The sequence below is a fragment of the Orcinus orca genome, chromosome 5 (genome assembly GCF_937001465.1).
Source record: "Orcinus orca chromosome 5, mOrcOrc1.1, whole genome shotgun sequence".
Taxonomy (NCBI): Eukaryota; Metazoa; Chordata; class Mammalia; order Artiodactyla; family Delphinidae; genus Orcinus; species Orcinus orca.
The window spans coordinates 142150361-142167344 of record NC_064563.1 but is presented as its reverse complement, the minus strand read 5'-3'; the positions used below and the strand labels follow the sequence as shown (position 1 = coordinate 142167344).

General features: G+C 38.4%; 1 long non-coding RNA gene across 1 annotated transcript in view; it reads right to left on the bottom strand.

Moving 5' to 3' along the window:
* The window catches only part of LOC125964559 (uncharacterized), a 213949-nt gene that overhangs the window by 103281 nt on the left and 93684 nt on the right, over nucleotides 1-16984 (bottom strand). The gene's annotated exons all lie outside the window — the stretch shown is intronic.

Sequence of the window (16984 nt, the reverse complement as noted above, 5' to 3'; positions counted from 1 at the left end):
TATCACTTCACACCAGTCAGAATGGTCATCATCAAATAATTTACAAACAGTAAATGCTGGAGAGGGTGTGGAGAAAAGGGAACCCTCTTGCACTGTTGGTGGGAATGTAAATTGATACAGTCATATGGAGAACAGTATGGAGGTTCTTTAAAAGACTAAAAATAGAACTACTGTACGACCCAGTAATCCCACTACTGGACATATACCCTGAGAAAACCATAATTCAAAAAGAGTCATGTACCACTATGTTCACTGCAGCACTATTTACAATAGCCAGGATATGGAAGCAACCTAAGTGTCCATCGACAGATGAATGGATAAAGAAGATGTGGCACAATGGAATATTACTCAGCCATAAAAAGGAATGGAACTGAGTTACTTGTAGTGAGATGAATGGACCTAGAGACTGTCATACAGAGTGAAGTAAGTTAGAAAGAGAAAAACAAATACCGTATGCTAACACATATATATGGAATCTAAGAAAAAAAAAAGAAAAAGAAAAAAAATGGTCAGAAGAACCTAGGGGCAAGATGGGAATAAAGATGCAGACCTACTAGAGAATGGACTTGAGGATATGGGGAGGGGGAAGGGTAAGCTGGCACAAAGTGAGAGAGTGGCATGGACATATATACACTACCAAATGTAAAATAGATAGCTAGTGGGAAGCAGCTGCATAGCACAGGGAGATCAGCTTGGTGCTTTGTGACCACCTAGAGGGGTGGGATAGGGAGGGTGGAAGGGAGACGCAAGAGGGAGGAGATGTGGGGATATATGTATATGTATAGCTGATTCACTTTGTTATAAAGCAGAAACTAACACACCATTGTAAAGCAATTATACTCCAATAAAGATGTTTAAAAAAAAAAAAGCTTTAGAACAGAACAGGCTTTATAGAATCATTAAAAAAAAAAAAAAACTACCATACTATCCAGCAATCCCACTACTGGCGTATACCCTGAGAAAACCATCATTCAAAAAGAATCATGTACCACGGTGTTCACTGCAGCTCTATTTACAATAGCCAGGACATGGAAGCAACTGAATTGCCCATCAACAGATGAATGGATAAAGAAGATGTGGCACATATATACAATGGAATATTACTCAGCCATAAAAAGGAACAACACTGAGTTGTTTGTAGTGAGGTGGATGGACCTAGAGACTGTCATACAGAGTGAAGTAAGTCAGAAAGAGAAAAACAAATACCGTATGCTAACACATATATATGGAATCTAAAAACAACAAAAAAAATGAAAAATGGTTCTGACGAACCTAGAGGCAGGACAGGAATAAAGACGCAGACATAGAGAATGGACTTGAGGACATGGGGAGGGGGAAGGGTAAGCTGGGACGAAGTAAGAGTGGCATGGATATATATACACTACCAAATGTAAAATAGATAGCCAGTGGGAGGAAGCCACATAGCACAGGGAGATCAGCTCAGTGCTTTGTGACCACCTAGAGGGGTGGGATAGGGAGGGTGGAAGGGAGACGCAAGAGGGAGGAGATGTGGGGATATATGTATATGTATAGCTGATTCACTTTGTTATACAGCAGAAATTAACACATCATTGTAAAGCAATTATACTCCAATAAAGATGTTAAAAATAAATTAATTAATTAAATATTTTTTAAAAAGGAAGAAAAAAGAGAAGGCAATGCCCTGGTATATTTCCTAAGTGGGTCAAGCTTTGTATAATCTAAAAATTAAATAAATAAGGACTCAAGCTTGGGATTCACTTAGCAAGTCTTTATTCAATTAACAAATAGACAGCAATATAAATGGAACTAAAATTATCTCAGGCAGCTTATGTCCAATTCAGAAACACAATGGAACCAAACAGTTTGTTCTTAGGAATAGTTATTTTATGGCAAAAACAGTCTAGCACAGGGACCAGCAAACTACAACCCACAGGTCAAATACAGCCCACCACATGTTTTTGTAAATAAAGTTTTACTGCAACATAGCCACGTCCATTTGTTTACAAATTGTTTATGTCTGCTTTCAGGCCAAAAAGGCAGAATTGCAGAGTGGTGACAAAAAAAAAAAGGGTGAGAAGTATAGTCCACAAAACTGAAAATATTTACTGTTTGGTCTTTTTCAGAAAAAGTTTGCCAACCTGTGATCCAGCAGATCAAGCAATATAAAATGTATCATCTAAAACCACCTTCCTAGTCACAGTGAGTAGAAGTCTCCAGAAAAAAGAGGTTCTTTCCAACAAGTAGTTATTGAGCACCAGTTAAGTGCAAGTTTTGTCTTGTGAATATCAGAGAATAAAAGGATGTGCATTTTTTAAACCTGCCCTTAAGAAAATTATAGTCCAGTAGGAAAAGTCAGAAAGAATTTATTTCTTTACAAAGAAAATATTTCTAAAATTTTATAGCTTGAAAAACCATACAAATTTTGAACCTTCTCAAAAGTCCTCATCTCAATAATTGTACAGACAAGAGGCAGAGATGTTCAATGGTTCTGAATTAGACAAGCTCCATGAGATGATTTTAGTTGCATTCTTATTGTCGGCCACTTGTTATTTGAACAAACACTTGCTAAGTGCCTCTCAAGCTTGAGTCCTTATTTATTTCATTTTTAAACTGGGTTGAAGTCACACAGCCGGGTGGAGAGGCAGGGAAGTGAATCTCTACTATTCGTTTCCTCCTCGTATACTGCACCATTCGGTTTGATCATTTTGATTACCACATTTCATGAAGCATCTCAACTATGGGCCAGGTACTTTTCTATTGGTGTAGAGACAGCAGTAAACAAAACAGACCTCCACCCTGTCCAGTTTTTCTTTGCCTTGAATTTATAAGTAAGCATATACACACACAGCTCGTCAAGTGAGGATGGAGAAAAAGAAAGCAGGTGTGGGTGATGGGAAATGAGGAGGGGACAGGAGGCCAAGAAGGTGCCACTGATGAGGCTACTTTGGGACAGAGCCCCATAGAAACAAAGAAATTGGGCAAACAGATAGACAGAGTCTTAGAGGGGACGGCCTGGAGGAGGACAGTCTGGGAGCGCACTAGGAGAAGAGCCAGGATGCCCGGGTGGTAGGAGAGACGTGGGGATGAGGGATTGGGGAGGAAATCCTGTAGAACCTTGCAGACCTTTGTACGAATTGAAAATGAAGCCACTTGGGCATTTTATTTATTTATGTATTTTGTTTTATACAATTTTTAAAGGTTACTTTCCATTTAGTTATTACAAAATATTGGCTCTATTCCCCGTGTTGTACAATAGGTTCTTGAGCCTATCTTATACCCCATAGTTTGTACCTGCCACTCCCCCACCCCTATCTTGCCCCTCTCCCCTTCGCTCTCCCCACTGGTAATCACTAGTTTGTTCTCTGTATCTGTCAGTCTACTTCTGTTCTGTTATATTCACTAGCTTGTTGTATTTTTTAGATTCTACATGTAAGTGACGTCATTCAGTATTTATCTCTCCATCTGACTTATTTCACTTAGCGTAATGCCCTCCAAGTCCACCCTTGTTGCTGCAAATGGCAAAATTTCATTCTTTTTTATGGCTGAGTAGTATTCCACTGTATAAATGTACCATACCTTCTTTATCCATCCCTCTGTTGATGGACTCATAGGTTGTTTCCATGTTTTGGCTATTGTAAATAGTGCTTCTATGAACATAGGGGTGTATGTATCTTTTCGAATTAGTATTTGTGTTTTTTTCAGATATATGCCCAGGAGTGGAATTGCTGGATCATAGAGCGACTCTATTTTTAGCCCTTTGAGATACCTCCATACAGTTTTCCATAGTGGCTGCACCAATTTGCATTCCCACCAACAGTGCACAGGGGTTCCCTTTTCTCTACTTGGGCTTTTGAAATGATTTAAATGTTGGATGAGGCCCTCTCTCTTTAAACTCCTAGCTCTGGGTTTCCGTTTGGTTTGTCTTCAAAGGGTGTACACATGGGTACACCCATGTGTACACACATGGGCAGGAGAAGGGGTCTTTTCCACACGCAGCCCCATGTGAAATCCTGGTGCTCAGGTAACCCCAGATCACTGTCAGTGTGGCAGAAACAAGCATCAGAGAAGCAGCAGTGAGAACAGCACGTATATAGGAACAACTTTCAGTCCATCTGGGATGCATATAACCACCATCTTGCTCGCTCTCTGATTACATTTTCTGTTTGGGTAAATAACCAAGACAGAGTGTGGAAAATGCACCATCCAAGTCTTGGCTGCACAAAACGAAATGACCAGTGGACGCAGTGTGGGGCAGAGGTGACGACAGCCCCAAAAGGCAGCTGTGGCTTCAGGTACCCATGTGCCTGTTAAGGATAATTAATCCCTCCCTGAACAGAAGAAAGCGGTTTACACACACCAACACTGGGCCTTTGTAGAAAAAAGAAAAGAGGAAGCAAGTCATCCTTGAAAAGTTTAGACTAAAAAGTGGAATAATCCACGGAGGGTGGAAATCCCATATTGTTCCAAGAGTATGTTTTGCCCAAATGTATTTAGGTAGTGGCCTCAACTCTACACACTGTCACAAATTTGCTGTTCATAGTGGAGAGCTTGGATCTGGACAGCGAGCTTATTTGCACAAGATGAAAATTCACTGAGCTGCCTCGGGCCTCTGCCATCTACACAGGGCTGGCCTTTTCACGGAGCCCATGGGTGCCTGCACCCAATGGTGCTGTGAACACCAATACCGCAACCTTCAGGGAGACATCTGGAACAAAAGCGATACCCTGCTGCATTGAAAGGTGACCTGGCTGCTTTGCACTTGGGGAAATTGCAAACCTGAAAATTCTCAGCAAGAAAAACATATCTTACCAAAGCACAAACCAGACACTTGGCACCTACGCTCTGTGACGCAGGGCTCCCCGACTGGCAGGAAAACCACAGTAAAGAACTGATTATGCTGCTAGAACAGATTCCACGGGCTGTCCTAGGCTATTTTTATTTTATAATAAGGTACAATATGTTCCGTGATGCTCCCTACCCTGGGCAGTTTTTAAAAATTGTATCTGCCTACTCATTAATCCCAGTATATCACCAACTACCCAAAAATTGAACAAATTAACTAGATTTGGGTGTGTCTATTAAATGCAACAGCAAGAGTCATACACATGTGTAATTTTTATTATAAGCAGAACACTGATGGCTGGTACCACCTGTTGACTATGGAAATCTTTCATGAGAGATGGGCATTTTGAAAGACCGAGCTCCAGGAAAACTCTTGAATTTTACAGATCAAAAATGCCTGCCTTTTTAAATCTTTTTTTTCCTTTTAAGAGAAGTCAACTGTGAAAACAATGTTTGGTCAAATGTTATTTGGTCAAGAAATGGACTAAATCCTCATAATAGAACATTCCAAGAATTTTCCCCCTAAGAAAATAAATGTTCCTGTTTTAACTTAGACTCCATAAAAATTAAAATTGTTTTGGAAGAAGGAATGGCTTCCCTGAAACATAATGGATATTCAACAACTCAGATGCATTTTGAAAGCAACTTTCCATCCATCTCTAAAAGGATAACAGACGATCAGTGTAAGATTACTCGTAAAGCCCAGACCGTGCATGAAGACTCATGCTCAAGAAAAACTTCCTTGCTAATGCTTAACTTGTTATCATGACCACGTTTGCTTTTTCAGTACTTCCTAGCTCCTCTGTAACCACTTTTAATCAGGCAAACTGGACAGAGCGTATCAAATCCAATCAGTAGGTCCGCTAAGGAAAGACTAGACGTGATGAAATTTGAGCATTCCCCATTGTTTTTCTTTGCAGACTTTGAAAAATCTAAGGGTCACGAGAGGGTTAGCCATCTGCAGTGTCATGGTGGGAGTCTGCACTTCTTGATGGTCCTTAAAAAGGACAAGCCATCACTGTAATACAGTGTACTTTGTTATGGGGGTCCTTGGAGATACAAGGGTGGGGAGAGACAGAAGTGACCAGTGAATTTAAGTAATATATCTAATTACTCATAACAAGGAGAAAGAATAGGAAATATACCCCAGGAATAAAAGCTCTGTAAGGAACTGCAGTAAAAATAATGCTCATATATGCAAATTTACACCTCATAAGAAAACACACATAAACCAAGAGTCTTGTTCTAATTTTTTAATGGCAATTTTGCTGACAAGATCAGGAGACTTGGGCCAAACATCTGCACCAAATGATAAAAGTCACAGCAAAAATGTCCTTTTTCCACTGTAGGGCAGTCACAGCAAAGCAGACACACAGAAATGCTTTCTGTTTTCACTTAAAGCTCAGATGAGGGTCCAAGCAGAGTTCCCCATGCTGGGAGTGGTAGTGCTTCTACTTCCCTTGTAACTCTAATTTCTATTTTAAGATAGGTTGAAGGAGCTGACCTTTTTCATATCTTTGGTTTGCTCATTGGCCTGCAAAGATTGTGCATATATCTATGCTGTGCTTTATTCACTATTTAACCCTAACTAACACTAATAACACTATTATTTTTATTTAGCTTTTATAGGGTACCAGAAATGTGGCTGAAGTTAAGTACTTTTTCTGCCTTTCCAGCTACAATGGAAATTATTTTTTTGAAGGTTTTTAAAAGACAAAAAGGGAGAAAGGGAAAAATAAACATAAATCAGGACCCCAAGAGAGGTCTTTTCAGAATTCATGCGTTCAGATTCCCTGCCCCGGGGGTCCTGTGGGTTGCCTGTGGATTCTCGGGGGGGGGGGGGCAGGATGCCTTCACTGTAATGCCACCCTTGGTGGCTATTACATTTGATATACTTTCTGGGTGGGTGGCTTTGTGACCTTGGGGTGATCAGATAGCAAGCTTGTGGGAACTGAGCAATGTTACAAATATCAAAGTTGTAAAGTAAATGTCACATCAAAAATTGTTCTGGTTGGAATCTTGGTAGTAAGGGTGAACATGCCTCTACAAATATCTGGCTCCCAGAAATATCAAAAACAAAAACAAAACAGCTAGATCTGAATTATTTTCCATCAGCTCCTGTGAATAGGTCTTTTCTCCTGTGACAGCGAGCCAGCTTTTCCAGTTCAGTGGAAAATGGCTTGCTTCTGCAGGTTGACCCTCATCCAGAAACATCCCAGATGTTCCCTGTCACTTCTGCAAATCTACTTGTAGGGTTTTAACTTTCACAAGTCACTTGCCTCGCAGTTACAGGATCATGTCTAACCAGGGAACAACCTCTGAGAACAAAAATATTTTGTGAGGGAAGGACAGGTAAAAGATGTAGAGAACTGAAAGGGAGAAACATTTTTCCCTGTGGTCTTTCTTTTCCACACCAATCCCTGGACATAGAGTATTGGAACTATACTCAATATCTGGTAATAACCAATAATGGACGAGAATGTAAAGAAAAAGAATGTATATATGTATATATATATATAAAAGAATATATATAAGAATATATAATATATATATAAACTGAATCACTTTTCTGTACATCAGAAATTAACACAACATTGTAAATCAACTATATTTCAATTAAAAAAAGTTATGGACAAAAGGAAACAAAAATACAATTGCAGAATAGAAATATTAGCACAGTCTTAATCATCTATTTTTAGAAAAATGGCATACTTATTCTAGAGAAAATCATCTCTGGCAGTCATCAAAGATCCAAGTGTTTTACAAAGGTAAAAAGAAAAGAGAGGAAATGTCTTCTATGCTTCAAGAAAGGCCCTGAAGAAGAGTTTTTGTGTCCAAAACCTATGAAATCTACTGACACTGTGCATGGACTATATTGATTTTTCTCAAGAGTTAAGATCTCAGTTGAAATCCCAGCATTTCATGATTTTATCAGGAAATTACCCTGGTGGGTTTCTGGACATCACAGGCTGTTTGAGCATGGAGAAAGTGATCTAGCCACACACCTAACCTGTCTGACAGGTATTGCTTCTACCTGTATGTCTTATTCATGAGTCAGAAAACACCTCTGTTGCCAGGTTTGTGTTTCATTTTGTTCTTACTTTTGTCTGACTCAGGATGTTGAACGAGTTTTAAAATTCAGAAATATAAAAGGTTGTAAAAAGCATGTGCTCATTATTTAGATTCTCCAAATAACAGATATCTTTATACATAAACTCATATTTATTGAAATGTTTATATAGGCAAAAAGGAACCCTAGAATAACGCCAATGCCAGCATTCAAGCTGTGTCTCTACAGCTATAAGAATATCAGACATTGAAGGGGTTGTGATAGCTTCAGTGCCTGGTTGGTCCACTTGGAAAGGGCTCCCAGTTGTGAAGCTCTCTTGAATAAACTGGAGGGGATCTTTAAACCCAGCCTTGGTTGGTCCTTCAAACAGATCACAAATTCATAAAACCTTTTAATTTCCATCATTACATCTTGCTAGAACAAAAGTTGTTTATTTGTTTCTGTTTGGTCTATAAGGAACCCAGGACAGCAGTAATGAATCATTTTACTATGTGTAGAACTTTAATTCAAAATATGATTCATATATATATACACATATATATATGAATATATATAAAAGTGTAATATATCTGACAATAACAGCATAAAGGAGGGAACAAAGACATGTTGGGGTAAAGTGATGACACCAGATGGTAACTTTAATCTACAATAACAAATAAAGAGAACCAGAAATGAAACATAAGAAGACTGAGATAAAAAGTCTTTAGATACATATTTTCTCTCCTTTCTTATCTCAGCTTCCTTAAATGATATATAATTACCTAAAGTGGTAACTAAAGCAATGTATTGTTGGGTTTATTATATATGTATATGTATATTTGTATACATATATAGAGAGATGTATGTGTATATATATATATTTATACACACACATATATATATATATATATGTGAGAGAGAGAGCATGTATAACAATAATACCACAAAACAGGGAGGAGGACTGTATAGAGCTATGTAAGAGTAAAGTTTCTATATCTCACTGGTTGGTATTAATTTAGCATGAGTCTGAAGTCAATTCTGATAAATTAAGGTGTATAGTATAAACCCGAGAAAATACCTTCTTATAAGCCACTAAAAAAGTAACTGCAAAAATGATTAGAGGAATTAAATTATTACACTGTAAATATTCACTTAATGGAAAAGAATGTAGTAAAGGAGAACAGAGGAGCAAAATGTTACATGAGATATATAGAAAGCAAAAAGCAAAACAGAAGGTGCAAATCCAACCATATCAGTAACAATACTAAATGTGAAGAGATTAAATAGTACAATCAAAAAGCATACATTGGGCTTCCCTGGTGGCGCAGTGGTTGAGAGTCTGCCTGCCGATGCAGGGGACGCGGGTTCGTGCCCCGGTCCGGGAAGATCCCACATGCCGCAGAGCGGCTGGGCCCGTGAGCCATGGCCGCTGAGCCTGCGTGTCCAGAGCCTGTGCTCCATGATGGGAGAGGGCACAGCGGTGAGAGGCCCGCGTACCACACACACACACACAAAAAGCATACATTGTTAGACTGGATTAAAAAAACCATGATTCAATTATATGTTGTCCCTGGGTCATAAACTTTACATTCAAAAATATAAAGAGCTTGAAAATTTAAAAATGAAAAAAGATATGCCATGCAAATAGCAATCATAAGGGAGCTACTAATATCAGGCAAAATATACGTTAAGGCCAAAGAAATGATACTGGAAATAAACAGGGTATTTTATAATGATCAAAGGGTCAATCTATCAGAAAAATATAATAATTATAAACATTTTTCACCTAACAAATCTGATTAGGCCTACAAAAATAAAAATATTGAATGACTAATTTTAAAACTTCCCACAGAGAAAAGCCCTGACCCAGATAACTTCACTAGTGCATTTACCAAACATTAAAAAAAAAAAAAATAGCATCTCTCCAGAAATTATTTGAAAAAAATAGAAGAGGAGGAAACAATTTCCAAATCATTTTGTGTGGCCATTGTTACAAAGACACAAAAATCAAACAAATGCATCATAAGGAAACTCTCAAAACTACAAACCAATGTCTTTTATGAACATAGACACAAAAAAATCCCCATCGAGATAATGGTGAGCTGAATCCAGCAACATATAAGAAGGATTATTCCTATGACCGAGTGGGAAATATCCCAAGAATGTAAAGCTGATTTAACATCTAACAATCAATCACTCTTATATACCATATCAATAGAATAAAGGACAAAAACTACATGACTATCTCACTAGAGCATAAAACCATTTGACAAAAGCCAACACCTATTCATGATAAAAAACACTCAATAAACACTCAATAAACACTCAGGAATAGAAGGAAATTTTTTCAACTTCATAAAGGGCAGCTATAAAAATCTCGCAGATAACAACACACTTAATGATGAAAAGTTGAATGTTTCTTTTCAAGATAAGGCAAAATACAAACAGGTCCACTCTCAGCAATTCTATTTGACATTATACTGGAGGGCATAGCTTTGGAAATTAGGCAGACAAAATCCCTGGTCAGGGAACTAGATCCTGCATGCATGCCACAACTAAGAAGCCCACAAGCTGCAACTAAGTAGTCTGCATGCTGCAACTAAGAGTCAGCATGCCACAACAAAAGATCACGCATGCCACAACTAAAGATCCCATGTGCTGCAACTAAGACCTTGCACAGCCCAAACAAACAAATAAATATTTTAAAAAAAGACAAACGAAATAATAAAACCATCCAGATTGTAAAGGAAGAAAGAAAATCATCTCAGAGATTTGAGAAGATGGCGGAAGAGTAAAACGCGGATATCACATTACTCCCCACAGATACGTCAGAAATACATCTACATGTGGAACAACTCCTACAGAATACCTACTGAACGCTGGCAGAAGACCTCAGACCTCCCAAAAGGCAAGAAATTCCCCACGTACCTGGGTAGGGCAAAAAGAAAAAAGAAAAAAACAGAGACAAAAGAATAGGGATGGGACCTGCACTAGTGGGAGGGAGCTCCCCTCCCGGGAGCCTGTGCAGCCTGCCACTGCCAGGGTCCCGTGATCCAGAGACAACTTCCCCGGGAGAATGCATGGTACACCTCAGGCTGGTAAAATATCCTGCCAGCCGCTGCCGCCGCAGGCTCGCCCCACCTCCATACCCCTCCCTCCCCCCGGCCTGAGTGAGCCAGAGCCCCCAAATCAGCTGCTCCTTTAACCCCGTCCTGTCTGAGTGAAGAACTGACGCCCTCCGGCAACCTACACGTAGAGGCAGGGCCAAATCCAAAGCTGAGCCCCGGGAGCTGTGCGAACAAAGAAGAGAAAGGGAAATCTCTCCCAGCAGCCTCAGGAACAGCGGATTAAATCTCCACAATCAATCTGATGTACCCTCATCTGTGGAATACCTGAATAGACAACGAATCACCCAAATTGAGGACGTGGACTTTGGGAGCAAGATATATTATTTTTTCCCCTTTTCCTCTTTTTGTGAGTGTGTATGTGTATGCTTCTGTGTGAGATTTTATCTATATAGCTTTGCTTTCACCATTTGCCCTAGGGTTCTGTCTGTCTGTTTTTTTCCTTTTTAACTTAAAAAATTTTTTTTCTTAATATTTTTATTTTAATAACTTTATTTTATTTTATCCTTTCTTTCTCTCTCTCTTTCTCTCTCTCTCTCTCTCTCTTTCTTTCTTTCTTTCTTTCTTTCTTCCTTTCTTTCTTTCTTTCTTTCTATTTTTTCTCCCTTTTATTCTGAGCTGTGTGGATGAAAGGCTCTTGGTGCTCCAGCCAGGAGTCAGTGCTGTGCCTCTGAGTGGGGAGAGCTAACTTCAGGACACTAGCCCACAAGAGACCTCCCAGCTCCATGTAATATCAAGTGGCAAAAATCTCCCAGAGATCTCCATCTCAACACCAAGACCCAGCTTCACTCAACGACCAGCAAGCTACAGTGCTGGACACCCTATGCCAAACAACTAGAAAGACAGGAACACAGCCCCATCCATTATTAGAGAGGCTGCCTAAAATCATAATAAGGCCACAGACAATCCAGAACACACCACCAGATGAGGACCTCCCACCAGAAAGAAAAGATTCAGCCTCACCCACCAGAACACAGGCACTAGTCCCCTCCACCAGGAAGCCTACACAACCCACTGAACCAACCTTAGCCACTGGGGACAGACACCCAAAACAATAGAAACTACAAACCTGCAGCCTGTGAAAAGGAGACCCCAAACACAGTAAGTTAAGCAAAATGAGAAGACAGAGAAACACACAGCAGATGAAGGAGCAAGGCAAAAACCCACCAGACCAAACAAATGAAGAGGAAATAGGCAGTCTACTTGAAAAAGAATTGAGAATAATGATAGTAAAGATGATCCAAAATCTTGGAAATAGAAGAGACAAAATGCAAGAAACATTTAACAAGGACCTAGAAGAACTAAAGAGCAAACAAACAGAGATGAACAGCACAATAAATGAAATTAAAAATTCTCTAGAAGGGATCAATAGCAGAATAACTGAGGCAGAAGAACGGATAAGTGACCTGGAAGATAAAATAGTGGAAATAACTACTGCAGAGCAGAAAAAAGAAAAAAGAATGAAACGAACTGAGGACAATCTCAGAGACCTCTGGGACAACATTAAACGCACCAACATTCGAATTATGGGGATTCCAGAAGAAGGAGAGAAAAAGAAAGGGACTGAGAAAATATCTGAAGAGATTATAGTTGAAAACTTCCCTAATATGGGAAAGGAAATAGTTAATCAAGTACAGGAAGCACAGAGTCCCATACAGGATAAATCCAAGGAGAAACACGCCTTAATCAAAATATCACAAATTAAATATAAAGAAAATATATTAAAAGCAGAAAGGGAAAAACAATAAATAGCACACAAGTGAATCCTCATAAGGTTAATAGCTGAACTTTCAGCAGAAACTCTGCAAGCCAGAAGGGAGTGGCAGGACATATTTAAAATGATGAAGGAGAAGAAACTACAACCAAGATTACTCTACCCAGAGAGGATCTCATTCAGATTTGATGGAGAAATTAAAACCTTTACAGACAAGCAAAAGCTGAGAGAGTTCAGCACCACCAAACCAGCTTTACAACAAATGCTAAAGGCCCTTCTCTAGGCAAGAAACACAAGAGAAGGAAAAGACCTACAATAACAAACCCAAAACAATTAAGAAAATGGGAATAGGAACATACATATTGATAATTACCTTAAATGAAAATGGATTAAATGCTCCCACCAAAAGACACAGACCCAGTGAATGGATACAAAAACAAGACCCATATATACGCTGTCTACAAGAGAACCACTTCAGACCTAGGGACACATACAGACTGAAAGTGAGGGGATGGATAAAGATATTCCAGGCAAATGGAAACCAAAAGAAAGCTGTAGTAGCAATTCTCATATCAGAAAAAATAGACTTTAAGATAAAGACTACTACAAGAGACAAAGAAGGACACTACATAATGATCAAGGGATCGATAAAAGAAGAAGATATAACAATTGTAAATATTTATGCACCCAACATAGGAGCACCTCAATACATAAGGCAAATGGTAACAGACATAAAAGGGGAAATCGACAGTGACACAATCATAGTAGGGGACTTTAACACCCCACTTTCACCAATGGACAGATCATCCAAAATGGAAACAAATAAGGAAACACAAGCTTTAAATGATACATTAAACAAGATGGTCTTAATTGATATTTATAGGACATTCCATCCAAAAACAACAGAATACTCATTTTTCTCAAGTGCTCATGGAACATTCTCCAGGATAGATCATATCTCGGGTCACAAATCAAGCTTTGGTAAATTTCAGAAAATTGAAACCATATCAAGTATCTTTTTCAACTACAACACTATGAGACTAGATATCAATTACAGGAAAAGATCTGTAAAAAATACAAACACATGGAGGCTAAACAATACACTACTTAATAACGAAGTGATCACTGAAGAAATCAAAGAGGAAATCAAAACATACCTAGAAAAAAATGACAGTGGAGACAGGACAACCCAAAATCTATGGGATGCTGCAAAAGCAGTTATATGAGGGAAGTGTCTAGCAATACAATCCTACCTTAAGAAACAGGAAACATCTCAAATAAACAACCTAACCTTGCACCTAAAGCAATTAGAGAAAGAAGAACAAAAAACCCCAAAGTTAGCAGAAGGAAAGAAATCATAAAGATCAGACCAGAAATAAATGAAAAAGAAATGAAGGAAACGATAGCAAAGATCAATAAAACTAAAAGTTGGTTCTTTGAGAAGAAAAAAAAAAATTGATAAGCCATTAGCCAGCCTCATCAAGAAAATAAGGGAGAAGACTCAAATCAATAGAATTAGAAATGAAAAAGGAGAGGTAACAACTGACACTGAGAAATACAAGGGATCATGAGAGATTACTACAAGCAACTCTATGCCAATAAAATGGACAACTTGGAAGAAATGGACAAATTCTTAGAAATGCACAACCTGCTGAGACTGAACCAGGAAAAAATAGAAAATATGAATAGACCAATCACAAACACTGAAATTGAAACTGTGATTAAAAATCTTCCAACAGAGAAAAGCCCAGGACCAGATGGCTTCACAGGCAAATTCTGTCAAACATTTAGAGAAGAACTAACACCTATCCTTCTCAAACTCTTCCAAAATAAAGCAGAGGGAGGAACACTCCCAAACTCATTCTACGAGGCCATCATCACCCTGATACCAAAACCAGACAAAGATGTCACAAAGAAAGAAAACTACAGGTCAATATCACTGATGAACATAGATGCAAAAATCCTCAACAAAATACTAGCAAACAGAATCCAATAGCACATTAAAAGGACCATACACCATGATCAAGGGGGGTTTATTCCAGGAATGCAAGGATTCTTCAATATACTCAAATCAATCAGCATGATACATCATAATAACAAATTGAAGGAGAAAAACCATAAGATCATCTCAACAGATGCAGAGAAAGCTTTTGACAAAATTCAAAACCCATTTATGATAAAAACCCTGCAGAATGTAGCCATTGAGGGAACTTTCTTCAACATAATAAAGAGCATATATGACAAACCCAGAGCCAACATCATCCTCAGTGGTGAAAAACAGAAACCATTTCCACTATGATCAGGAACAAGATAAGGTTGCCCACTCTCACCACTCTTATTCAACATAGTTTTGGAAGTTTTAGCCACAGAAATCAGAGAAGAAAAGGAAATAAAAGGAATCCAAATCAGAAAAGAAGAAGTAAAACTGTCACTATTTGCAGATGACATGATATTCTACATAGAGGATCCTAAAGATGTTACCAGAAAACTACTAGAGCTAATCAATGAATTTGATAAAGCAGCAAGATACAAAATTAATGCACAGAAATCTCTGGCATTCCTATACACTAATGATGAAAAATCTGAAAGTGAAATTAAGAAAACACTCCAATTTACCATTGCAACAAAAAGAATAAAATATCTAGGAATAAACCTACCTAAGGAGACAAAAGACCTGTATGCAGAAAACTATAAGACACTGATGAAAGAAATTAAAGATGATACAAATAGATGGAGAGATACACCATGTTTTTGGATTGGAAGAAAAACACTGTGAAAATGACTGTACTGCCCAAAGCAATCTACAGATTCAATGCAATCCGTATCAAACTACCACTGGCATTTTTCAGGGAACTAGAACAAAAAAATTTCACAATTTGTATGGAAACACAAAAGACCCTGAATAGCCAAAGCAATCTTGAGAATGAAAAAAAGAGCTGGAGGAATCAGGCTCCCTGACTTCAGACTATACTACAAAGCTACAGTAATCAAGACAGTATGGTACTGGCACAGAAACCGAAATATAGATCAATGGAACAGGATAGAAAGCCCAGAGATAAACCCACACACATATGGTCACCTTACCTTTGATAAAGGAGGCAAGAATATACAGTGGAGAAAAGAGAGCCTCTTCAATAAGTGGTTCTGGGAAAACTGGATATGTATATGTAAAAGTATGAAATTGGAACACTCCCTAACACCCTACACAGAAATAAACTCAAAATGGATTAAAGACCTAAATGTAAGACCAGACACTATAAAACTCTTAGAGGAAAACATAGGTAGAATACTCTATGACATAAATCACAGCAAGATCCTTTTTGACCCACCTCCTAGAGAAATGGAAATAAAAACAAAAATAAACAAATGGGACCTAATGAAACTTAAAAGCTTTTGCACAGCAAAGGAAACCATAAACAAGATGAAAAGACAGCCCTCAGAATGGGAAAAAATATTTGCAAATGAAGCAACTGACAAAGGATTAATCTCCTTAATTTACAAGCAGCTCATGCAGCTCAATAACAAAAAAGCAAACAACCCAATCCAAAAATGGGCAGAAGACCTAAACAGACATTTCTGCAAAGAAGATATACAGATTGCCAACAAATACATGAAAGAATGCTCAACATCATTAATCATTAGAGAAATGCAAATCAAAACTACAATGAGATATCATCTCACACCACTCAGAATGGCCATCATCAAAAAATCTAGAAACAGTAAATGCTGGAGAGGGTGTGGAGACAAGGAAACCTCTTGCACTGTTGGTGGGAATGTAAATGGATCCAGCCACTATGGAGAACATTATGGAGGTTCCTTAAAAACTACAGATAGAACTGCCATACGACCCAGCAATCCCACTACCTGGCATATATCCTGAGAAAACCATAAATCAAAAAATGTCATGTACCAAAATGTTCATTGCAGCTCTATTTACAATACCCAGGGCATGGAAGCAACCTAAGTGTCCATCAACAGATGAATGGATAAAGAAGATGTGGCACATATATACAATGGAATATTACTCAGCCATAAAAAGAAACGAAATTGAGTTATTGGTAGTGAGGTGGATGGACTTAGAGTCTGTCATACAGAGTGAAGGAAGTCAGAAAGAGAAAAAGAAATACCGCATGCTAACACATATATATGGAATCTACGAAACAAAAAAGTTCATGAAGTACCTAGGGGTAAGTCGGGAATAAAAGCACAGACCTACTAGAGAATGGACTTGAGGATATGGGGAGAAGGAAGGGTAAGCTGTGACAAAGTGAG